Source organism: Salvelinus fontinalis, chromosome 23, assembly GCF_029448725.1.
Source record: "Salvelinus fontinalis isolate EN_2023a chromosome 23, ASM2944872v1, whole genome shotgun sequence".
In the NCBI taxonomy this organism is placed as follows: domain Eukaryota; kingdom Metazoa; phylum Chordata; class Actinopteri; order Salmoniformes; family Salmonidae; genus Salvelinus; species Salvelinus fontinalis.
In genome coordinates this window covers 16,320,477-16,327,714 of record NC_074687.1, presented here as the reverse complement: position 1 = coordinate 16,327,714, position 7,238 = coordinate 16,320,477, and positions in this window count along the sequence as shown.

The following is a 7,238-nucleotide window of genomic DNA, read 5'->3' as shown; positions in this document are numbered from 1 at the left end:
TTCTCCCGTCTCCACTTAGGAACTCTGGAGCTTTGTCAGAGTGACCATTGGGTTCTCCCTGACCAAGGCCCTTCTCCCCCGATTGCTCAGTTTGGCCGGGCGGCCAGCTCTAGGAAGAGTCTTGGTGGTTCCAAACTTCTTCCATTTAAGAATGATGGAGGCCACTGTGTTCTTGGGGACCTTCAATGATGCACACATTTTTTGGTACCCTTACCCAGATCTGTGCCTCGACACAATCTTGTCTCAGAGCTCTACGGATAATTCCTTGGTCCTCATGGCTTGGTTTTTGCTCTGACGTGCATTGTCAACTGTGGGGCCTTATATAGACAGGCATGTGCCTTTCCAAATCATGTCCAATCAATTGAATTTACCACATGTGGACTCCATTCAAATTCTAGAAACATCTCAGGGATGATCAATGGAAACAGGATGCACCTGAGCTCAATTTCTCATAGTAAAGGGTCTGAATACTTAAGGTATTTTTTATTCATTTGCAAACATTTCAAAAAAACTGTTTTCGCTTTGTCATTATGGGGTATTGTGTGTGGATTGATGATATTTAAAAAAAATATATATATATATCAATTAAAAAAAATAAGGCTGTAAAGTAACGAAATGTGGAAAAGGGTAGGGGTCAGAGTACCTTCCAAATTCACTGTATAAATGGTCTCTGTGTCTCTGCTCTCGGGACAGCCAGGTTGTTTCCTCATGAATCAGCCCTGTAGTCATTGTTCCAAGTCTGGCAGAACAGATCACTGACCAGTGGCCTGACTCAGTGCTTCATGTTCATATTTCTGTGGCCTTGCCTAGTCTGACCTGGACTGGACAAAACCCTCTGTCAGGACCGGCCCAGCTCAACCATAACCACTGGTCCAGATGTCACTAAGGTCACCAGCCTTTGAAATGCTTCAAACCATAAAGCATCTTTACTGGTGTATTTCCCAGCCCTGGCTGCTCTATAGATAGAGAGCCATAGGAAGGAAATCACTTCCATACATCCAGCATAGGAGGCTTAGGGTTAGGGTTAGTTCCACTGAGAAACAAATGTTTGGCAGCGGAGTTCATTGGTACTGCGGATTCTAAAGTCCTCTGTAACTCTGTCTGGAGTCAGAGACCAGAGTTTTGTAATGTAATCAATATAGAATGAGAGGAGTGACTGAACAATGTCAAAGCAACTGAAGGCTATCACATTCCCATCTGATTGGCTTTAAAACATGGCTTCCCTCAAACCAGACACAGGATCAAGGGAAACGCAGGCTTTTTATTTTAGACAGTTAAACCAGTTTGACTCTTTCAAAACAACTCCTCCATCATGCCAACTGCCATGTGTTCTAAAGAGGGATGTACCCAGGACGTGTAGAGCACACTTAGGCCTGATAGACCCACAGCAATGGCTTCCATGCCGCCTGTAAACCTAAACCACGCATGTACACACACACACACACACACACACACACACACACACACACACACACACACACACACACACACACACACACACACACACACACACACACACACACACGCACGCACACACACACACACACACACACACACACACACACACACACACACACACACATACACACACACACATGTACAAACACACACATGTACAAACACAAACACACACACGCACAATATGGAATTGTTTGTCTTCCTTGCTGTTGGCCAGTGTTCCAGTGCTGTTTGGATAATAGAGCAGGTTTAAGTTCAAGTGTTTCATGGTTGTAATTTCACACAGAGCTGCTTCTATATGGATCTCTGGCCGAGAACTGATACACTGAATATTCACATAAAGTCCACTCAACCTCTCTACCCTGGACTCCTCTGATTTTCCCACCCCCGCCCCCCATCTTCCAACATCCCTTAATCTCCCCTCTCTCCCCCATCCTCTATCTGCCTCCCCCAGTCTGCCCTGGCCTGAGCAGTGAGAGAGTTCAGTCAAAAATCTGTTGTTGACTCAGAAATGCTCTGCCAAATACCAATAGTCAATAATCAAACAGTCAGCCAAATCCACACAGATGGCTTTTAGTCGGTGCCTGGGTGGAGTCATGGAGAGTCTTACTGGACTCAGGTTACGCTCTCTGGCACTTCAGATGGACTCAGTATAAATGAGTACAGTCAGTCCATTGTCCATTGGCTACGGCTTCCTATTCCCTATACAGTGCAGTGCAGGACTTTGGGCCAGAGCCCTACTGTGAGGTGTCCTATGCCTCTCCCCATACTGTATCCTGCTCTCAGTCCCCTTAACCAAACCCAGAATGATGATGACATGTCTGTGCTCTGAGGATCCACTGTAAGCCCTGATCTCAGTGGAAATGCTGACACCATGTCTTCCTGAAGGGGAGAGAGAGAGGTTAGAGAAGGGGTGGGGAGAGAGGGGGGGGGGGGATAAGAACGAAATACTGTGTCTTTGTACCCAGCGTGTATCCAACACCCCCTTAGTTAGGTGGAACTATTCCATAGGATGACAGTCCTTTCCATTAGATATGGCTGCACTGCACTAAATGCGTCTGCATGTGTTATCTTGTAGTTTGCCAGTAATGTATAATAAATGGACCTCTTCTGTCAATTTATGGTTGTGAGGATAGTGGAGTTAGTGCAGGTCTCTGTGTTGGTCCAGGCTGAATGGTTCCTGTGTGAGAACGCTGCAGGGTTATAACACTGTAACACTCTCAGCTGGAGAGCTTTCATTCTCTCTGTGTGTGTGTGTGTGTGTGTGTGTGTGTGTGTGTGTGTGTGTGTGTGTGCGTGTGTGTGTGTGTGTGTGTGTGTGTGTGTGTGTGTGTGTGTGTGTGTGTGTGTGTGTGTGTGTGTGTGTGTGTGTGTGTGTGTGTGTGTGTGTGTGTGTGTGTGTGTGAACTTGTTTAGTTTCTTTTCTAACTCAGGATCCCTGTGGCTTCGCTGGGTTTATATTCTCATTTGGAGCTTTCAAAGACATCCCTCTCTCTCTCCTCTTCCCCTCTCTCTCCCTTGTCATTAATACCTGTCCCTCTGTCCTTCTCAGTCTCTCTCTCTCTCAATCCCTCTCTGCATAGATGTGTATGTATGTTGGTTTTAGGAATTTAACTTTGCATGCAGTTGTGAGAATATGTGTGGTTAAATATTGTGATGTGATATGTCATGATGTGATGTGATATGATATGTAGTGATGTGATTATGTTAGCTGTGGGTGATATTCTCTGTCTCTGTTTTATTGTTGTATTGGTAGACAGGCGGCGCATCTGTTCAGCATTATCATGCTCTTCACAGGGGACCCAGCCTGTGACTGGCGACATGGCTTTTAAAGAGTGCTAGCTCCAGTGTGTGAGTGTGTGTGTGTGTGTGTGTGTGTTTGTGTTTGACCCTTTAGAGCAGTGTCCCATCTGCTGCTTACATATCCCATAGGCACACAGTGACAGTATCCCACAGGCACACAACTACCAGGCCTTCACCCCACACACTTCACTGAGCTCATTAAAAACACACAGGAAGTATTTACAGAGGTGGGCCTTGATGAAGGACAGATAACTTCACTGGTCTGGATTTAACTCACACACACAAACACTCCTCTGCAGTAACAGTACTATAATGCAGCTACAGTTTCTGCATTCCTAAACACTCTGGGTCAATAATTGTGTTAAATTCTACTGGGGAAAGAGGTGCATCATGGGTGTGAGAATCCAATGCAATCAGCCACAAGAAATGCGCCAAGCAAATTGCAGTGTCTAAGCGGCCTCAGCCACATTTCTAGCTAGCTTCCTTTTTTAAGTTACAGTTTTAAAACATAGTACAACCACTATGGTCAAACCATCTTATGGGGGTTACCACATTTAATCCATTAGGGAACATCCAATAGGAAACATCCTGGAAAGAGTCTCAGTGAACAGTTTCCTGTAGGGGTTCCGTATTGGCCACTTCTACTTACTACCCCAGACTAGTCGCTGTTTCAAGTTTTACGTTTTATTTGTCGTATTTACGGGATACACATGGTATACATCGTCCAAATAAATGCTTACTTGCAGGTTCCTTCTCGACAATGCAACAACAATAATAAATAATAAAAGGTGTGTGTGTGTGCTCTCATGCGTGCGTGCATGGTCAATCCTGTTTCTATCCCCATGAACAGCTTTGAGAGGGAAGGATGGAGAGAGAGAAAGACATAGCGAGATGGACAGACAGAGACAGATGGGGGGGATGGAGAGAGAGAATGACAGAGAGATGGACAGACAGAGACAGATGGGGAGGATGGAAAGAGAGAAAGACAGAGAGATGGACAGACAGAGACAGATGGGGAGGTTGAGAGAGAGATTCTGGGTCGTGGATTATGTTTCTGGGAATCAGTGAGATAAGATCATAACAACATCTGCAGAGGGGACACTAGATGTGGAGAGGGGGAGAATGGGTGGTCACTTGTCAGTAACAGTAACCCTGGGACTGCTCTCTGCTGGCTCTACCTTTCATCTCTCTGACAGACATACTGAACCTGTCCTGTCTCCTGCGGGTCAGTCCTGTCTATGTCTGATGTAGAGATATACTGCAACAGCTGGTTAGTCTTTATGAAACAATGTTGGCCTCATCTGAACTGAAAGGCGTCGTTTGAGACATGCAGAAGGACACAGCTCTCCTGATCCTCTAATATGTGAAGATGAACCAACGGAATAGAGTGGATTGGTTGGACTGCTCTGTCTATTAGTTGAAGCCTTTACCAGCAGTCTGAGTGGCTGTCAGACAATATAATATTCTCACAAAAAATAAGATGAATTCCAGGTGGATGGATAAGACTGGAGGAGATTGAAAATGGAAGGGAGCATGGGAGGGTGAGGACAGGGGAGGGTCTGGGAGGAGAGGAAGTAGGATGAGGAAAGGAAGGAGGAAAGGATGAGGAGACCGGTGTGTTGAACGAAAGACAGACCGGCTGATGACATTTTGCCGAGACGAGCCTGGTTCAAAGAGAGGAGATAGAGGGATGGAGGGAGAGAAATGCTGGTCCTGTGTGGATGAATTGGTACAGAATGGCACTTGAAATGCTAGGGTTGTGGGTTTGATTCCCACAGCAGACTAGTACAAAAAAATATGAAAAAATGTATGTGCTCGTTACTGGGTCACTCTGGATAAGAGCGTTTGCTAAATGAATAAAATTTAAAAATTGAGAGAGGAAGGGAGTGGTGGTGAGGTCATTCTGCTATAAAACCCAGCTGCAAATGGTCACCCTCCTCCCCTCCTCTCCTTACCTCTTTATTCCTCCTACTTTCTTTCGGCCTGTCTTTCTTCCTTTCCTTGTGTTTGTATATCTCTATACCTCCCCATGTCTCTCTCTGAGTGCTTTAGGGTTGGAGCACACCTGTTTGGGAGTAATAATGTGATAATGGGAGAACTGGAATGTACTGTAACACGGACATGTGTCATCTCCTCTCCAAGCAGGTTATACAGTAGCTACTTTTTCATCAGGAGTTGCTTTAAGGTTGTGGTCCCCTGTCCCCATTTTATTCCTGGTGTTGGATGTCTTCACAAGATATCTGCTTCAGAAACGGTAGATCCATTTTATTGAAGGGTAACAAACTGAGCAGAGTCCACATGGAAGGCTCTGCCCCAGGCCCAAATAGAATCTCTCTGAGGGGAGAAGTTCTTTTCTCTAAGAGTGGAGAGGGGTTATGGGTTACTGTCTCTGTCAAAGCAGCTGCTCACATAGATAAGTATGTTTTTGTAGTAAGTAAAATATGCTTACGCACCAAGTCTTTGAAGAGATCTATTCTCATAGATGTCATACAGTATTATAAAACATTTAGATCAATAGATATTTTAGGCTGAGTCCAGTGGTAATGTCAGAGATGTGCAGTACTACATCTGTAATCCAGTATTATAGTGTAAATGCTGCAGGCTGTATCTAGTAACCTATAACCTTTAGGCCCTCTGTCCAGGGGGGACGTTTCTCCAGTTGTCTCCAGATGTTTCTATTGAGCAGAAGGGACGACAGTGATACAGTAATAACTAACAGAGCCATGGCACACACACACATACACACACACCCACACACAAACACACAGTAATAATACAGTAATAACTCCCAGAGCCCTGACTGTATCAGTTCTATCAGCCTGTCCAACTGTAACACCCCACCCCAGTCTGACCCACATACTGAACTATCCCTGTGTGTGTGTGTGTGTGCTTTTGTGTGTGTGTGTGTGTGCTTTTGTGTGTGTGTGTGTGTGTGTGTGTGTGTGTGTGTGTGTGTGTGTGTGTGTGTGTGTGTGTGTGTGTGTGTGTGTGTGTGTGTGTGTGTGTGTGTGTGTGTGTTTGTGTGTGTGTGTGTGTGTGTGTGTGTGTGTGTGGTCTGTGTGTGTTTGTGTGTGAGATAAGCAGTAGGAAGGACACTGCACTTCACGACTCAGTGTTTCCCCTAAGTACCCCCTCCCTCTTCTGTTTAGGTATTAAAACAGATATATATGGAATTCAATAGATTATATGGGATTCAATAGACTTTGGTATGTTTGGATTGTTTCAGTCGTCATCTGGGTTTCCATGGTGACTGAGTTATATCTAGTGTACCGACCGTCTGAACCCACCTGCTGACTAAAATTAACAAAACAGATGAAACACTTTTATCCACCTAGATGGATTTGGTTACATCTAGATTAAGTCATGCCTATGGACCCTTCCCATCTGTTATGTAGATAAGTGAGACATATTGTCCATGGGTGAAACAACATTACCCTATTATATATAATGCAGCTGCAATGTCCTGGGAGAGGAACACAAGACAGTGATATTTCATAAAGAAATACATTAAAGGTCTCTATAATACTAGTGTAATAGAGTTAACACATGTCTAACAGGAGATTCATGGATTTGACACACGAAGCAACTGGGTTTTGGAAAATGTGGGTGGGGAGGTTCTACTAAGCTAACATATGGAAATGTTTTAAGATGGTCATACCATTGATCATTTAGCTATTTGATTTTGAATTTTAGAACCCTTTTAGGTATTGAACAAATATTTAAAATATTGAATATTGATTATTACTATAACCCATAGAAATGCATTGAATAACACATTAATGGCAAAAATAAAGGTTTTGAAGTGTCTGTTTTATATCAAGGAGATATACTGTACAGTACACATATTTAACCCCTTCTTTTTTGGGTTTAAAATTACCTCCATACTTCCATTCATTTGTATGGGTTACCTTCAGATGAGTCCCGTGACACTTGTATAAGTCTCATCTTTCCATGGAGTGATTATATTAGTTTGTAGG